General features: G+C 34.7%; 1 protein-coding gene across 3 annotated transcripts in view; it reads left to right on the forward strand.

Moving 5' to 3' along the window:
• LOC145259943 (bifunctional peptidase and arginyl-hydroxylase JMJD5-like) overlaps nt 1-19,397 on the forward strand; it is a 47,365-nt gene that overhangs the window by 22,656 nt on the left and 5,312 nt on the right. The window contains exon 1 of one of the 3 annotated variants that reach the window (XM_080117909.1): nt 15,484-15,631. The exons of 1 other annotated variant lie outside the window; for it this stretch is intronic. The gene's annotated coding sequence lies outside the window, so the exon portion shown is untranslated. Of the gene's footprint in view, nt 1-15,483; nt 15,632-18,227; nt 18,415-19,397 lie in introns of those variants that run through there. One more of the 3 variants, XM_080117911.1, reaches the window with a different exon arrangement.

A 19,397-nucleotide genomic window follows, 5' to 3' on the forward strand; every position in this document is an offset into this window, starting at 1 on the left:
AAAGTGCTCAATATCCTAAGTAGAGCCAGTATGGTCAAATGCAACTTCATTTCTTCTTTTTTTTGTTTTTTTTTTGTAGCCCTGAACAACATCAGGTATATTTGCTAATCTATATATATAAAAGGCAAAACAGTTGCATGTGTTTTTGTTGTTTTTTTTGTTTTTTTTTTACAAAGGAGTCACCACTTATGAAGGGCCGGAGAAAAGCTTTTGTCAGCGGGGGTTCTCAAGAGGGTTACTATTTTTTAGAACTTTTTATATACTCCCTAGATTATAATATCTACAATTTGTGAACGGACGTCGTCTCTACATTTATTTTGATCGACTTTTATAAAATTCACCCTATTCCGTCCTTTCGCGCGTTTGTTTGCCTTTTTCGTATAAATAAAGCGAAACTAATTGCAGCAAAGTAGGCCACCTGGCTTTCCTGCCAGGAATGTCTTGAAAGCAATTAGCTTTAATCAATGTGATCAATGTGGGGAAAACCCTTCATATCAGACAATTGCTATTCATTTGAGAGCTCCCCCTTTTTGGAGGAGCTGGTTTTCCCCAACATTGTGGGAAAACAAATACGGCGAGAAGCTTGACTGGCCTCAAGCCAGATGTTCATGTTTGCGCTTGCGTGAACTCATTTCTGCAAGTCAACTTTTTAATCGTTTTAAATGCTTTTCACTTTTTCTCGCATCTTAGCGTAGCAGTAAGATCTCAGCTTTTCTTTCACTATCTTTTCTGCCTTTGTGTCATGGGTTCAAGCCTGCCTACGAACACATTTTTTTTTCCAAACACATAGGCAATGCCGGGCACCCCTGCTAGTAGTATATAAATAAACAAGTGTGATAGCAAGATAATGTTGATCTAAATCAGCAATAAAAGAAAGCCATGTAAAATCTTCTTTTTTTTTTCTTTATTTGTGAACAAATCTGCAGAAGAAGTTACTTCTGTAAATGCTAAACAAATTAAACAACTGCAGAAAATAAGTGAGGCACTCTCAGTACATTGGAGTGTGAGAAAAAGATAATACCGACATTATACCAACAATAAAAGTAAACAATGAAAATTTCTTTTTGTGTTTTCGAGTCTTCATTCATAAAAAAAAAATCTACAGATGCTTCATAAAACATTTGGAAGAGTTTATCAGCAGAAGAAAGACAAATGTTTTTTTCAGGTTTACGTAACGTAGCATCCTCAATGAAGATATTTGTTCTGTGACACTTGATCATGAGAAGCAATGTCACGCATAAACATCAGAGAAACTTTACAGGCTTTTATGTAGCCCTTTCCCTCGACAAAAAAGACATAAGAATCAATACATTATATGAAAACCAATTAAGATTAGAAATAGCAAGATTGCGAAGTTCCAGGTCTTTCTGATGCTGGATATTTATCTCTCTCCCATGGCAAGAAGATGTGATACTAGGATCGAAAAGTGAGATTGAACAGTTAGCGTCGTAATGGACGTTGTAACGTTCACTCTCGCATTAACATGTAAACACCCGGGGCCCACACATTGTAGACTTAGTTGCAAAGGAGACAAAGAATAGAAAAGAGGAAAAACTACAAGTCCTGTCTCAGGTTTTAAAAAAAGACCTTTATTCCTCATTCTCCATCCACGCGTGACTTCTCGCTACTGCTGTGACGTCACCCACGTTTCTAACATGATCGTCTTCTCTAATGTGATCTCTCTCCTTTTTATAGTCTTTTTTCTTTTCCTTACTGTTACATCATTTCTCAAACAGCTCAGTATTGGCATATAAACGCTATACGTGCTCTGTTACACACGCATTCTGGTATGCAAAAAAAAGTCTGGGCAGACCCCTCAGCATGTAGAGGCGCCTTGGGCTATTAGCAATAAATTAGCCACCTTCTCAAAGAGGGAAGGTAAAGCCTGGAAGAATGGATCTCTCAGAACGGCACAGGACCGGCAGCATGCCACAATCAACAAGGAAAAGGTATTTCAGAAATGGCACAGACTGTTGATTTTTGTGCCAAGAGGACAAATCCATCGGCTGGAGCTCTTCCTGGTGTATATTCTTTACATTGCTTTGACTCTCGAGTGTATATCCGACACAGACACAATTAATCAACCGAGAACCATGTCACTCTACATAAAAACATATCTAGAAGTGTAAACCATTTTGAGTTTCAGATGGTTCGCCGTTACACATAAGTCCTGGGAGGGGACTTGTTTGTAGTAGACAGTTCCACAGAACAAAATATTCTTACCGTGTCGAAACCCGGAAAAGAACATGTGAAATTGCTCCAGAAAAGGTTTAATATTTATGAAGCAATTCTGGTTTCTGATTGGTTGGTAGCAGAACGTAGTTAATTTGATTCGTCAGTTCTTAGCAGCATCTTTTATAAATAGAATCGTCTGACTGTGTGGGATCATACCCCATTATAGGAACAAAATATTGCAACAACATATAAGATATCAATGGATATATATGTGAGAATCAAAATAAGGAAAAGAATATGCTGTTGTCATAGCCCTGCTGATAATAAAGGAATAAGTGTGTAAGTAAAATAATGTTGATATCATCATCATCATGCAGTCCGTCAATCTTGACGATAACTAGTTGGGGCCTCAGTACTTTATCCCTCGGGGTTGGTGTAGTCTCCCTCCATCACTGCAGGAGTCTTGATATACACAAACAATAAAAGTAAGATAATGTCAAGATATAATAACAGTAGAACTTAGTCATGTAAAATCCTTTTTGTGTTTTAAATTTTCATTTATTTACAAAAAACTGCAGAATAAAAAGATGCTTCGGAAAATGTTAGGGTTCTCCAACAGAAGAAAGACGAGTGTTTATTTTCTGGATTATGTAATGTATCATCGTCAATAAAAAAAATATTTGTTCTATGACACATAATTATGAGAAGCAACGTCACGCATAACCATTAGAGGAACTTGACAGACTTTCGTATGTGCTTCAGATCCACACAAAAAAAAAGGTATCGTAATCAATTAAAATTAGGTAAAGTAAGATTAAGAAGTTTCAGATTTTTCTGATAATACAGAAAAAAATGTGAGAATAAGATAATGTTAAGACATAAGCGAGACATAAAATTTAGTCATGAAAAATTCCTTTTTTGTGTTTTGAGTCGTCATTTGTGAACAAACCTGCGGAAGAAGACACTTCAGGAAATGCAAGATGAATTAACAGAATGAAGAAAAAGGATAAGCGTTTCTTTTCAGTCTTTGTGGCTTCTTCAATGAAAATATTGGCTCAGTGACACATAATTATAAGAAGAAACATCATGCACACCCATTTGATGAACTTTATAAACTTTTACTAAGTGGCTACTGAAAAGTAAAATAGGAGCAAATGCGTTACACATTGATAATTCTCAAAAGTCAAATATTATGTTTCTCTTTTTTCTTTATAAATTTGGGCAAAATAAGTGTCTTTATACATACGTGTGGAGTGTTTATACATGCTTGTCTTTTTACACGCCTTCTGCTTCTTTTCACCATCGCCGTTTCATCAAGTGTTTGCAAAATAGATAAGCTTCTATTCATGAAGAAAGAAAACATGAGACGTTTGCTGAGTTTTTTTTTTTTTTTTTCAACATTTTATTTGGAGAAAATTGACTCAGGAGAGAGAGAGAGAGAGAGAGAGAGAGAGAGAGAGAGAGAGAGAGAGAGAGAGAGAGAGACTAATGTTCCCTTAGCTAATTATTTACTTCTTAACTTGAATTTCTAACTTAACTGAAATTTCTGATGAGCCGTTACACTTAAGTTAACAAATTTAGCGAACTTCCATTACTATCGATTACTATATTGTCCTTTTGACTACTGTACACTCTTTAATCCTTATCCTTGAGTGGCCTCTCGGCCTTGATAAGCGGTGACGCCTATGTAAAAAAAAAAAAATTGTGATGCACAGACAGACACATCAAGGTAACATTTTGCTTAGATTATTTCTACATTATTGGCAGTCTCCTGTTTGCACAACTTCCACAGACAGACTGATTTGAAAACCTTTGTTTCTCCCAGCTCAAATACTTGACGTCATTTGTTTTGTCTACCGTTTGACCCACTGCTCCCTGCTCAATTTTACGTCACTCATCCCTGAGAATGATTCTGTTTGCAGATTAAGGTTATCATGACATGCACTAAATGTGATCCTTATTAAAATTCACACTAGCTAACTTAAGCGCCATTGATATAAAAAGCCTTAAGAAACAAGAAGTATGAAGCCAATAGTATCAATGCTCTTCTGGATCCAACCATCTTTCTGAGCTTCATTAATGATTTTCTAAATCATATTCAGAGATCGTTTTGTTAACGTCCCACCCTATTTATCCTGCCTAAGGAAAGATCAATTATCTCCCCTTGTATTAAAAGAGTGCCGCCAGGAGAAAAAAGGGACAAAGTGTTTTCTTTTATTATTATTTATCTTTGAGATAAGTCACTCATATTTGCACTTCTAATAAGCATCCTACCTTTATCACATTCCTGTCTGGACTTTATTTATTTCAAGTTAACATCTGGTAGCAGAGCGTAGTTGTCTCAAAGAGAAACACTTTGTCCCTCTTCCCCCTCCCTCTGACAGCACTCTTTTAATACAAAGAGAAGATCATTGGTCTTTCCTTGTGCAGGATGAATACAAACAACACAAACGTCTATAGCAGCACTTTGAAAACACTAGTGGTCAAGATCTTGCTGATTCTTCCTCTTCTGACTTGGAGCACATGATGCGAGGGGAAAAAGAAGCTTAGTTTTAAAAATATTTAAATTAATTTTCAACTCCTCTAAAGCCAAGCTTATCTCGTTACACTCCAATGCTTGAATCCTCGTTGTATTCCAATTGAAAAAAAGGGCTCTTCTACTTGAGGAACCCTTATTGCTTTGATAAGTTCCTAAAACCCAAGTAATATTGTGTTTTATGCACATCTGTTGTCTCTGAAAGAAAAGGATGAAAGAGGCAGAAAAATGCTATGTTTTAGTTTTAAACTACGTGTTTTTTTTTTTGTTCTTTTTTTTACATGGAGTTCACCACTTATCAAGGCTCAAGGGCCACTCAGGGATAAGGGTTATTGTGTGTACAGTAATCAATGGGATAGTGTAGTAATAGTATTGGAGAATTGATAAAGTGTCATTACTTAAGGGAGCAGTTCATCAGGTATTTGTTTGTGTTGGACTTGAAGACATCCAGGTTGAAGTCGGGAGGCAAACAGGCAAGTGGAACAGAGTTCCACAGTCGTGCAGTTCTAAGAAAGAAGCTTTGTTCATGGAATCTATGTTTTGATTTAGGCACAGATAAGGAGTGGGGAAAATTATTGACGGTGGTTTCAGCTAGTCGGGTGTTTTTTGAAAAAGATTGGCGAGGGGGGACCAGAGAATGGAGCTCAGACGAGCACTTGCCATGGAAATAACGATAGAACAAAGATAGGCTCGTTACATCTCTTCTGTGGGAAAGAGGTTGCAGGGAAGAGAAAAGGGTATCCCCCACCAAACCACAAAATCTATTTTGTACTCTGTCAAGGCAGGATAGGCTGTTTTTAGCAGCTCCTGTCCAGATGTGGCAGCAGTACTCCATCTTTGGACGTACTTGGCTTTTATAATTCCCTGATTCCAACAAACTGCTAATAGGAGATTTTGTCCAATCAAGAGTTGCTACGTAATTACTGCTACTGTTCTTATAATAAAATGCTTCTTTTCTGTCTTTTGTAAAGTTGCATCTTCAATGAAGATATTTACACATAATTTACACATAATTATAAGTAGCAACATCATGCGTAACCATTTCAGTAATTTTATAAAATTCTGTTTGAGGCTCACACAAAAATATTGGGACCAATACATTACAACGGTTTCAATTGCAAGTTTTAGAATCGACTAGCTGGCTTTGCCAGCTCACTACCGCCACTTTTTTTTTTTTTTTATCTTTTAAATAAGACTGTAAACAAATGAAAAAAAAAGAAAGATTGAGAGAAAGAGTAAATAGTCAGTCACGTTCTCGTCTTTCTCTATGTAGCATCACTAAGGGGGGAGAGAGAGAGAGAGAGAGAGAGAGAAAGAAAGAGAAGGCAAGCAAGCAATGTCCCTACATGTAACTGAACTGCGATTAAACAAAGACTGTTGGACAATCATGTCTGGAATTTGGTGGACAAGTCAGGTACAGATTGAAGTTTGCACCAAATATGTTTGAATTTGATTGTGAATTTTATTAACATTTCCATAGATGGCATTTTCAGGGGTCACAGTGTATATTGATTTTTTTTAATATTGATTTTTTTTTCTGTTAATTATTCTGTAAATCTACTACAGCAACAGCTTGTGCCAATCACATTGATCTCATTAATAATATTATACCAAGATTTTAGTTTTATCTTATTTTAGAAAAGAGAAAAAAAATCAAAGCCATATGATTAATTCTTCCACAGTGAATATAGTTGCAGTAATTTCAACGAAATTGTACTTTGACGATTTTTTTAAAATTGTGTTGCCAGCCTGATAATGAGCAATGTCTACTTGGACCACTTTTTTGGAATAAAAGAAGAAGAAAAAAGAAAGTAACTTATACCAATCTGCCCTTGATTTTATTGATTCTTTTTTTTTTTTCCCCCCTTCTTTTTTTGTTGTCCCACTTTCTATCATTCTTTGATGTTGGTGTCTCGGATGATTCTCCCAGGCATTATGTCCCCAAACGGAGATAATGCATGAGGGAATGACTTTCTGAAACTGATGAAAACAGACACTACACTTTGAATTATTTATTTGCAAAACAAAAAGATAAATAAATTTCCCAAATCAGGCTCAAGGCCCTCAAATGTGTGGCATCCTCTGTGCATCATACTCTTAATTAGATGCATTATGATCTATTCGCCCGAGCACTTTAGTTTATTTGTAAACGAGTCAGCTATTTTATTCTTTTGTTTTTACATAAAAAAAGAGAATTAACTATTTTATAACCCTTTGAGATTTAAAAGGAATCTGGAAGCATTTAAACTGTTGAATAGAATTTTGAACTATTGTTTTACACTCCCCCCCCCCCCAAAAAAACAGATAAACAAATTTTCCAAATTAAGCTCAAAGCCTTCAAAAGTGTGTGTGTGTGGGGGGGGGGAAGGTATCATCTGCTTCTAAAAGCTTCGTTTATGATTCCCACGTATTTGAACTGTGTCTGAGAAGACACAAAAAGCAGCAAACTGGATGGGTGCAAAATTGCAAAATTAGCCATGATCACTGGTGTGAGTGATGCCTGTTACATATAGGGACCCTACGCTAGTAAGTAGCAATTAAGTTAGCTAGTGTGAATTTTGATAAGTGTCACCTTTCGTGCATGTCATGATAACCTATCTGCAAATAGAATTGTACCCAAACAAGTTGAAGAGGGAGGGCAACAGGTCAAACCGTAAAAAAACAAAAAAAAAACAAAGTTGAACGATAAGAATGCTCTCATGTTTTCGAGTGAGAGAAACTAAAGATGTTAAAGTTAGTCTTCTTGGTGAAAGCGTGTGAACGAGACATGTCCAAATGATGTAGAAACTGATAATTTCAGTGAATCTTACAGTCCATCTGTGTGCAACACTCATTCCTTAAGTTAGTAAATTTAAGAAATATATGATTTAGTTATTAGCCTCTCTCTCCATAAATAAATTCTCTCCAATAAAATTTTGAAGAAACTCAGTGAACGTCTTCCTTGTGTCAGTATTTCCTGCATAAAAGTTTTATTCGTCTTAGTATTTCCTCCATTAAGACAATTGAGTTATCTCCCCTTGTCTATAGATGAGGGAAAGTCTGTTTGGAGTGATATTCTCTTTGTTGTTGTTAATCTCTGAGTTAAGACAGTTGAGTTATCTTCATTTGTCTTTGATAAAGGAAAGTCTGTTTGGAGTGACCTGCTCTTGGTTGTTTTTGTGGAAGTGAGTTTTTAGGAAGGAGTACATAACATGCCTGCATGCCACTCATTTTTTAAGTTAGCAAGTTTAAGAAATATATAAGTATTTATTTATTACAATAGAAAAATGTGAGCATGAAAAGTAATATGGTTAAGCTTAAACATGGAAAAGTAAAGGACTAGTTGTTAAAAATGGAAAAGAAAAGTACAAGATATTCCATTAAAAAAAACATATAATCAATTTATAACTTAAAATATTCCAGCATAAGAATTGATTTTAATTTATAAATGCATTATATTTTTTACTAGCATATCTTGCCCTTTCCTTTCCCAGTCTTAACAGCTAGTTTTTTACTTTTCCATGTTTAAGCTTAACCATCTTACTTTTCATGCTCGCATTTTTCTATTGTAATTTTTTTCTTTTTTATTCAATCTTCACCCCAAACAAAGCAAGTGCCACTTTGAAGTAGGGGGCTACTATCAGGGACATAATTTTCAGTGACATTATGAAGGGAGATGAGTAGAAAGATGTTTTTTCACATTACACTTGAACTTCTGCATATCAGTACAGTTGGGAAAGCAGTATCCCGGAAGGGAGTTCCAAAGACTTGCAGTTCTGGGGAAGAAACTATTGGAGTAAAAGGCTTTCTTAGACCTAGGGATCTCTACTGTAAAGGGGTGGGACTTAGTTGCTTGTCGGGGGTAGTCACGTCGAGAAGGTACAAGTGCTTGCAGTTCATCAGAGCATTCACCATTAAAGTATTTGTAGAACAGGCAGGGGGATGCAACATTTCGTCGATGGGACAGAGGCTGAAGCCTAGATGACAGTTCAGGACCTATCAGGTTGGCGACTCTCTTTTGAACCCTGTCCAAGAGTGAGAGACAAGCAGCAGATGCACCAGCCCAAATGTGACAGCAGTATTCCATACATGGGCGAATGGTGGCCTTATAGAGGTACAGGATACTTTCAGGTGTAAGTAATTTTCTGGCACGGTAGAGAGAGCCCACCTTCTTTGCAACAGCCTTGGCAATGCTCTCAATGTATATATTCCAGTTCATGCTTTTTCCAGGCTTCCAGTAAATTCGCTTGTTCTTTGTGTAATTTCAGTCTTATTTTTTTGCCCCCATAGACATAACATACACATGTAATAACAATGTACGGCACTTGTTTGCTTTCAATAAAATCCCCCAATTATCTTCCTTTCGTTCTCTCTGTTTCACTTGTTACTTCTCTTTTTGCGAGAGTGGTGAATTGGGCAACAGTAGTTGCTGAAGTGACGGGGTTGCTATAGAAACCAGCTATAAAAAAACGTTGCTCATCTCCTTACTTTTTTTTACAATTTTGAACACCAGTAAATTCATCATGAATTTTGTTTTACTGAACGAAAATTGAAATTTTTTTCACAATATAGCTGAGAAGGTGATCTATAAACTGTAATAATTGTTTGAAATTTGGTCAAAAAATAAGTGAACGGTAAAGCTTAAAAGCAGTACTAAATTACTAAAACTGCCACTTAACCATATATTCAAATACTACCGTGTTTGAATGATTAATTTCTCTCTCCATGAATAAATTATTTCGAATAAAACCTTGAAGAAACTCAGTGAACGTCTTCCTTGTGTCAGTATTTCCTGCATAAAGTTTTATTCATCTTAGTTAAACAGATAATTGCCAACTATTAGACAAAACGATCATTGCCACACATAAGACACAATGAAGATGAAAAGAAACAGTAACAAAGAGAATAAGAAGAGCATGTATGAAAACGTTTATTTTATTTGGTTTATTAATTGCTCATTGATTAAACATAACAATGCCTAGAAAGAAAGCCTTCTGAAACCAACCGGTACAGATACTATATATGTGACAACACTCATTCCTCAATGGTATTTTCAGGGGTCATATTGTATATTGAGGTAGTGAGACGAGTTCTATGTTCGTTGAGTACTGAGGAGAGAGGTAGGAAAATAACAAAAGAAAAAGATAGATGAAAAAAGAAAAGGAAGTAGATTTAGCGAGTAATAAAGGGACTTATCAATAGACAATGGATAGGAATTTGTTCTTAATGCAGACAAAGAGAAATAAGGGTACGGTTTAATTCAGGGCATGACAAGTGACCGGAGGGGGGGGGGCCGAATAGAATGACTGATAGGTAGGGAATAATAGGAATGAAACTTGATGGGGGGGGGCAGTTTGACACTTAGTTGAGGCCTGAACGTTGGTTGCCGTGAACAGCTGGATTTTGGATACTGCTGAGGATAGTTGGTTGCTCAAAGATTCCAAGAGAGATCGGGAATATTGAAGTTGAAGCTGGGCGAGAAGTAAATCACTGGAAACGAGTGCAACCAGACGGATTAATGGACAACATCGGAGTTCCTACTTTTGGGGTCCTGGATATGGTAAGGCCCCAGTTTGCGGGCTTTGGGGAGTGTGGAGCCACCCCTTAATTGCCATTGCTCCCAGGCCCATGCTGACCCAAAGTGGTAGTACCTGTTAGGATCCCAACTATGGGTTAAATTGAAACCGACTTGAAAATATATATATATATATATTCTATTAAAAAAATTTTCTTCAAAATCACTGGATTCAGCATTAAATAACCCGAAAAGGGTTGCTATGCTGTAAAATAATCAACCAACCTACTTTTGGGCGATGTGGCATATAGCACACACACACACACACACACACACCCAGAGCATAACTGATTGAATTAAAATACTTATCTTGTGTTATTTATCATGGCATGATCACGAGGATGATCAGACTACGTATACTTTGAATTATTTATTTGCCAAAAATGTGAAACACATTTTACAAATTAATCACATTGATATCAGTGATATTTTACCAACACAACAGGGTTTTTTTTGTGTATGTGGGGAGGGTCACCACTTATTAAAGACAAAAAAACACACTGCAATAAAGACTGATCAGATGGATGGATTAGCAGTTAAATGATGTAGAATATTCTTCAGATGGTTGGAAATGAGGAATGGAATGATCAAAGTTTGATTTTTTATCGGAGACAGTTCATGACACGTATTCATTGATATTTGGACTTGGAGACGATCATGTTGTAGTCTGGAAGGAGGCAGTTCCATAGATGGCCCACAGATGGAAAGTTCTTGGGAAGAAACTTTATTCATGGAAATTACGCCTGACATTAGGCACACAGAGGCAGAACAGAAAGTTCTTTGTGATTGTGGTAGTGAGACGAGTTCTTGTTATGACTGTCTTATAAGGAGCAACCAGAAATTGGAGTTCAGTCAGACATCTTCCATAGAAATAACAACAGAGTAGAGAAAGACTAGCAATGTGAACCATAATACTTGACCTTTGTCTTAAACTTTATTTTTTATATTTGGAAAAAATTTTTACAATGGAGTCACTACTTATCTATAAGCAGACGGGGTTGTTGCCGCAATCATTTAATGATGGATTCTTCAAAATGTAACCAGACATTTTTTACTGTAACTACCATTTTGATGCTCAGGGCACACAAAACACACACAATCCTAAGTCTGTGTGGCAATACCTTCAACTCGTGGGTTGGTCATTCGTCATCAGATGCTGTGGTTGAATTCTTCTCATAGATGCTCTGGTAAATGGTTGATATATCGCCTCCCTCAGCTGTAGCTTGGCGTTGGGTTCAGGGTTGATCTGAAATCAACTGGGTTATTCTCCACAATCAAAGCAATTCAATAATCAATAATAAATCAGAGATCATTTTCTTATAAATGAAAATAATTATTCATAAGATATTTCAAGTACACTTTGTGCAAAGGAAACTTAAACTATTTGGGTTCTTAACGGTTTCAAGATGCAGGATTTTTTTCAACTTGGATTCCTTCAGATGGTTTCTCAGTGAGAGGAAGAAGAGTTTTTCAACTTAACTCTTTTAGGGTGGTTTCCAGCTTTTAGGGCTAAACCCCAAAAACCTACGTGGATGATTCAATGACCAGTGGGCAAATTTTCTCATCTGCCAAACACAATGATTTTTATGGAACCATAATTCCGACCACCATTTTTCTGAGATTAGCATTTCCTCCTCTGTCATCTGGAGATTACCCCCCCCTCTTCTTCTGTTATCTCGTCCTTTCTCTTTTCTTTCTTCTTCTAAATCGCTATGCTTTCTTTCTTTTTCTTTCCCCAGAGAGCCTTTTATTTCTTTATCATATTGGTATTTTTCAATCCCCTTGTAATGTTTGTTAAATTATTTCTTGTTTTTCATATCACCAACGTCAGGGAAGGTCTTTCATTGGCATTAAACACATGGTTTATTTCTAAGATTTCTCTAATCAAGCCAAATTATTTGCCACCAAATATGTCTATTTTACTTTGTTGAGAAATTAATCGTTTCCAACAAAAACATACTCTATCCTTCTTCTGAGCATATGGAACATCTTTAGCCAAGTGTCAACAGCCCTGACCACACCTAACCCTTAGCCCATAAGCAAAATAATTTGGTGTTATCCAGGTGCATGAAAATACTGTTACAATCAAGGCCAAGAATAAAGGTTAATAAGTGTATTATAGTCATCGGAACAATAGCATAGTAATTGTTAGTAGTGGGAATTTGGTATAATTCGATTATTTAAGGAGACAGCTCAGCAAGAACTTGTTTACATTGGACTTGAAGACGACCATATTCTAGCCAGCTGGAAAGCAGGCCAGCAGAACAGAGTTCCACAGGTGGGCAGTTCTAGGAAAGAAGCTTAGTTCATTCCAGGAAAAAAAGAGGGAGAATTGCTGTGGGTTTAACCTTTTACAAACTCAATCACATGGCCAACTCGCCTAAAAGATGGTCTCTGATTGAACAAACCAGAAACTACTACAATCAATCAGTAATCTATATATATATAAACGTGAACGTGCCTGTGTGTCTGTGTGTGTACATTTCCCTACGCAATAATTCTGTCAATTTTTAGTCTACAGACTCAAAATTTTTTATATAGGGTACCGGGAATTGGGGAAAATCGATGTGATCGGTTTTTGGCCAGAAATTTGGTGATTAAGGGGTCAAAGTTCAACGATTTGACCTTTGAGAACTCTACCAACCTCTTCCGACAATTTTGGGTGTACGCACTTGAAATTTTAGATATAGGTTCCTTGGACATGGATCTAACTTAATAACTTGATTTGAGTCCAAAACAATAAATTTTAAGGGGTCATAATAGGGGTTAAAGTTAAAAAAAAATTTGACCTCTGCGGTCTCTTCCAAATTACTCAGACAATTTCTGGTCTAAATATTTGAAATTTTACATAAAGGGTATTCAGAGATAGGGCAAGCTTTTTCATCAGTTTGGGTCGAAAATTTTTAGTTACCAATATATAAATGTATGTATGTATGTATGTATGTTTGCATATCTGCCTTAAACTTTCAATAGAGGCGACGGATTTTACCAAGATCAGTATCGTTTTTAAGTTCGACCTTTCATACGACAAATATCGAAAAATTGGCTAAAAACATTAATATCTTCCCCTTCAACTAGGCACTTTTCTACAGGGGGGGGTCACTTTTTTCGGCGATATTTTTTAAAGTCATCCTCTCCTTTAGATTGTCTAGCCTTAATTTAAAAAAAAATGTTGGCTCTGGTTTGGCGGTGCTCGTAACAGCATAAACGTTAGGTTTTACCCCGTTCTTTTGCTCCTTTGCGGTTCGAGCCTGCCTTCCTACTACCACTTTTTTTTTTTTGCTCAACATACACATCCAAACACCCAGGCAACGCTGGGCTGAAATGCTAGTTATGTTATAAACCAAAGATATTCAAAATCTTATGCCATGCGTATTCAATCAATATCAAATATCTATCTATCTTTCTATCTATCTATCTATCTATTTACACAAGGTGTCCCAATAAAATGTATACACTCTTTAAATGACCATAAAATCAACATTTATTATAAGAAAAAAGTTACGTACATCAAAATACTGTGAACAAATATAGAAACCAGTTAATTATCGAAAGTGTTCAAATTATTGGCCATTGATGAACAGCTAACAACGCTCACTGATTGAATCGAAAACGTTCCTAATCAGTTTAATTGGTATGTTGACAAATCTTCTTTCAATGGTTGCTTTCAACTCATTCGTTGTAGCTCATTTTGTGGTGTGAATCCCGTGTTTAACCCACCCAACTCTGCCCTCCAAAAAGAGAAAAATCCATGGGGGGGGGGGGTCAAATCTGATGAGCGTGGACAGTACTCGATACTTCCTCTTCATCGTAACTATTTGTTTCGCAGGTGACTATCAAGATATGCTTTAACGTCATGATGATAGTGGGGAAGTGCTCCATCCTGCTGGAAATGCCATTCTGTATTCCTAATCATCTCTTGGGAACGTGCTATAACAGGAAATCAGGGTACTTGTTAAGCTAGAGTCGACAAATCGATTTTTATTTTTAAATATGTGGTTTTAAGCAAAAACAACGGTACTTACTGGATTGCCATGTCGAAAATAGTAATATATCCAAAAATTACGAAAAGTCAAACTGATATTGTGTTTATAGTAAAAAAAAAAAAGAAAACGTCTATCGCTATAGTCTAAAACAGTACGCCAGTCATTAAAGTGGCGCAACTGAAGATAAATGTCTCCTGTATTCGCAATCTTCAAGGTGTTCACATCTAGGAAAAATGCAGTTTCCCTCAATTTTTCGTAAAAATTACTTTTTACCTATACATAATTTTCTACTCGATGAATTTTCGCAATTTCTGGATATATTGCTATTTTCGACATGACAATTAAGTACTGTTGTTTTTGCTTAAAACGACATATTAAAAAAAAAAAAACGATCTGTCGACTATGTTTTAATATTAACAAGCATGAGTTCAGTGCTTGTTACTATAATCATTTGACGTCAAATTCAGATACACTGAAATTGATCCCCGGTAAATGTGTAGTTTAGCGTTAGCGCCGTAAATTATTTGACAGACAAACAATTATAAAAGCTATTTATTTTTATATAAAACACATTATTAGGCCCAAAGGCTGAAATAAAACCAGAAAAAATTCATTTTTATTATTTTTTCATCATTTTTATTAAACTAAATGTACGACATTCGAGGCCGCCATATTGCTTTTAAAATTTGGCCTTTCTAAGATTTCGCAGATTGGCCTTTTTAAGGCCAAATTTGGCCTTTATTACGCTCTTTAATGAACCATGTTTTTTGGCCGTCATTTTTTTCATAATGCAAGAACGTAAAAAAGGCCAAATTTAGCCTTAAAAAGGCAAATCTGTCAAACTTAAGAAAGGCCAAATTTTAAAAACAATACAGCGGCTTTAAGAAGATTTGCAATACAATAAAAAAAAATGATGAAAAAAAAAAAAAATGATGAAAAAAATAATAAAAATGAATTTTTTTCTGGTTTTATTTCAGCCTTTTGGTCTAATAATGTGTTTTATACTGTTTTATATTATAAATAGTTTTTATGATTTTTTTGTCTGTCAAATAATTTACGCCGCCAAACTACACATTTACCTGAACCCCCACCTTGAATTTTATTTTCAACTTTTTTTTCCATCATGGTGTTGACATATAGTCGCCTGAAAAAGTAGAATCGCATTTTTATTTTATTTTATTTATTTACATTCCGTTTATGTTTCAACATTTCGGTCATTTGTTTTCGAGACCGACCTTTGCGAGGAGAGTTATTTTACCTTTGCGCGATCGGACTCGCCATGACACGGTAATGGTAAAAACGTAGTTTGCGTGTTAAATCGTTTTAATGTTATTTTATTCATGAATGCCTTGCAAACAAACTCTGATTTCTTTGATGAAGGTTAGTTTTATTATTTCCAACATTTGACGCATAAAATGTCATTTCTATTTTGTGTGAATTGAACATTTCGTTAGGTTTGTTTCGTACAATAATACGAATGTTATTGTTTGTATTTTGAAAAAAAAACTAACTCGTAAAACTTTTACTATACACATAGATTCAAAAAAGTTGTCAAAAAACAAATATATAACAAATAAATGGGGTTTGTATTACTGTACACATAGATTCGAAAAAGTTGTCAAAAAACAAATATATAACAACTAAATGTTATCAAAGGCAAGATAAGTTACTTTTCTGCCAAACTGGATATATTTTTTTGTGTTTTTATTCAATGTAACATATTTATTTAGCTCGAAAAACATACAGTGTTTTCCGGTGTATTCGAAAATTCAAGATGGCGTCTCACACCCTCTTTAACACCGTAAGTATGGAAAAAGGTGTTATAAATAAAAAACTATACAAAATACTATTAAAAACCCGCCGAATATATGTCAACCTATGTCACGGTAACATATATTGAGCGAGTTTTTAACAGTATTTTATCCGGTTTTTTATTTATAACATCTTTTCCCACACTTACCGTGTTAAAGAGAGAATAAGACGCCATCTTGAATGTTCCAATAGCAGTGTCAGAAATTTCGTGAAAATAGTGAATAATTCCACCCCATCTTTCCAAGCTTATAACTCCTCGAAAAATGTAATTCAAGCCCTAATTTTTTTTTCAATTAAAGGAGTAAGGACCAAGGTTTTATTTTAAAAAAAAACAAAACAAAACAATGTGTTTTTTTTTTTTTAAAAAAGGTTTTAAACTTCGGACTTTACAGGTAAATTTCTAAAAAACTGATATTTTTTTTTGTTTTAAATTTGAATATATTATTTATTGACCTTTTCTCTTCAATTTGTGATATATAAACCTATTAAACATAAATTAATTATTTACTTTTTAATAGACATTTCAAAATGAGAGGCGTAAATTATTCGACCCCCTATCTTTCTAAGCTTATAACTCCTCGAAAAATGTAATTCAAGCCCTAATTTTTTTTTCAATTAAAGGAGCAAGGACCAAGGTTTCATTAAAAAAAAAAAAAAAAAGACAAAAAGAAAAAATGTGTTCTTATAAAATAAGGTTTTAAACTTCGGACTTTACAGGTAAATTTCTAAAAAACTGATTTTTTTTTTTGTTTTAAATTTGAATATATTATTTATTGACCTTTTCTCTTCAATTTGTGATATATAAACCTATTAAACATAAATTAATTATTTACTTTTTAATAGACATTTCAAAATGGGGGGGGGCGTGAAAATGGGGGGGCGTGAAAATGGGGGGGCGTGAATTTAAAAAAAACGTTTGTCTAAAATATTATATTCGGTTTATTGGAAAGAACATAAAATTTCACATTGACCCTGAAAATATCGTAAAAATAGAATCAATAGAAAAATTTTGATAGATTTTTAAAATTTAAAAATTTAAAAATATTGAGTTTAAAAATTGAAAAATATTGAGTTCGGAAAATTCATTACTGTTTTAAAAAAAAAATAAAAATATTTTTATTACTTTTAAAACAACTGTAATAGTTTATTTTGGAAGTATAATCCATAAAGAAAATAAATAACCCACTTTTAACAGAGAAATTACGAGATTTTTATATTGTATTCGCAGTTTCGTGTTAGGGGTGTCAAAAATTCCTACAAAAATTCTGATACTGCTAAATTGTTCCAATACATCGGTAAACGCTGTATGGTTTTCGAGCTGAATAAACATGTTACATTGAATAAAAACACGAAAAATATATCCAGTTTGGTAGAAAAGTAACTTATCTTGCTTTTGATAACATTTATTTGTTATATATTTGTTTTTTTGACAACTTTTTCGAATCTATGTGTACAGTAATACAAACCCACTTTTTCTACTATTTTTAATTGAATTTTAAATGTTAAATTTTCCCAAAACGTTAACAATTGACATTTTTTGTCTTGCACAAAAAACGTACATAAATATTAAAAAAAAAAGGTTTTTGAAATAATTAATTTATTTATTTGTTGTCTAACTAAGATTTAGGATGATTTTCTATGAGAATATGCAAAAATATTATAATATAAGTACCTGGATTTCAAATAATTCCACTTAGGCAACCAGTTACTTCGCGTCGATCTAGAGTCTAGATCGACAATGTTTACGTTTGTAGTTGATAAAAAGCAAACTATGGAAGACCAAACAGGCCAAAAAAAACTTATTTTTCAGTGACGAAAATTTCAATGTATTATTAACGCTGAGGCTGACCAGTACCAGATAGGTGACCATTTGTATGAGTTTGGTTTTTAATGTGTATGTGTGTGGGGGCCAGGCTCCCCAAAATGAGGGAGGGGGGCAGTTTAAAGCAGAATAAAAAAAAAAATTTTTTTTTCAGCGCGTTTGGTCCACCGTAGTCGAAAGGTGGCAAACGTTTTCAAACGGGAGCAAAAAAATGATGCTATTTTTAACACAAAGGGCACAATATTTATCGATTTTTTTTTGTTTTGTATCGATTCGTCAAAGCATGCTCTGTTTAATAATGGTCATGCAATGCATTATTCGGCTCGCTAAAAAAAAATTGTTAATTTATTTATCAAAGATTTCAAAATGGCTTTTTTCGTATAAATATTAAAAAAAATTTTTTTTTTTTTTTTTGCTTAACTTAAATTAATTATTTTACTTAACATATTCACCGAATTTCACACTTCAAAACTCAAAAGCGGGATAATTAAACACAATCGAAGTTCGGATATTCAGACGTCAAAATAAGGTATGCAAACAAGTTTTTTTTTTTTGTTTTTTTTTAAATCTATAATTCTGTCCCTTACAACAACACAATATGTTGTGTTCAGTTTCAGATGATTATTTTAAGCATATTTGTACCCCCTCAAAACAAGGGGGGGGGGTTGTAAGCAAAAAAAATATATATATATAAATATCGTTTATGAAAAATAAGTACACTGTTATAAAGTTCATTCTTCTCTTAATAATCGCTGAAAATTTCGTATTGATCGGATAATTATCTGATTTTTGGTAGATTTTTAAAAAGACGGTCCGTCAAAAAATACTTACCTGCCCCCCCCCCCCCCAGTTTTGGCGGTGCCTACATTTTTTACGTTTAACATTCACTTGTATGATAACTATACTCACATATACACTTTACCAGCTTTATTTTTTTAATGTAAACTCATAACAAGGCATATCACCACTTGGACGAAAAAGGCTACTTTTTGAGACCATGTCTAGGAAAGATTAGCAAGATGTCGGTTTATGTTACATTTAAACTTCTGGATATCAATACGACCAGGAAAGCAGGTAACAGAAAGAGAATTCCAAAGTCTTGCTGTTCAAAGGGAGAGACTATTAGAGTATAAAGCTTTTTGCCATCTAGGGACCTCAACAGTGAAGGGGTGAGATTTTATTACTAAACGGGTTTGTTGGGAATATGTGCGGGGTACAAGTGCAACGAGTTCACCAGAACACATTCCATTAAAACATGCACAGAGATGCAACATTGTGAGGCTGGAACAAGAGCTGGAGCTTAGTTGATAAAGTGGGACAGATTAGATTGACAACTTTTTTTGGAACCTATCCAAGATGGAGAGGCTAGTGGTAGATGCACCAGCCCAGATGTGGCAACAACAATCCATGCATGAGCGAATGAAGCTTTTCTCATGGAATCTATGTTTAGGTTTAGGCACAGATAAAGAGTGGGGGAAATTAGTGATAGTGTTTTCTGCTAGACGAGTGTTT

Source organism: Euprymna scolopes, chromosome 35 (genome assembly GCF_053919585.1).
Source record: "Euprymna scolopes isolate OS-2025 chromosome 35, ASM5391958v1, whole genome shotgun sequence".
Classification (NCBI taxonomy): domain Eukaryota; kingdom Metazoa; phylum Mollusca; class Cephalopoda; order Sepiida; family Sepiolidae; genus Euprymna; species Euprymna scolopes.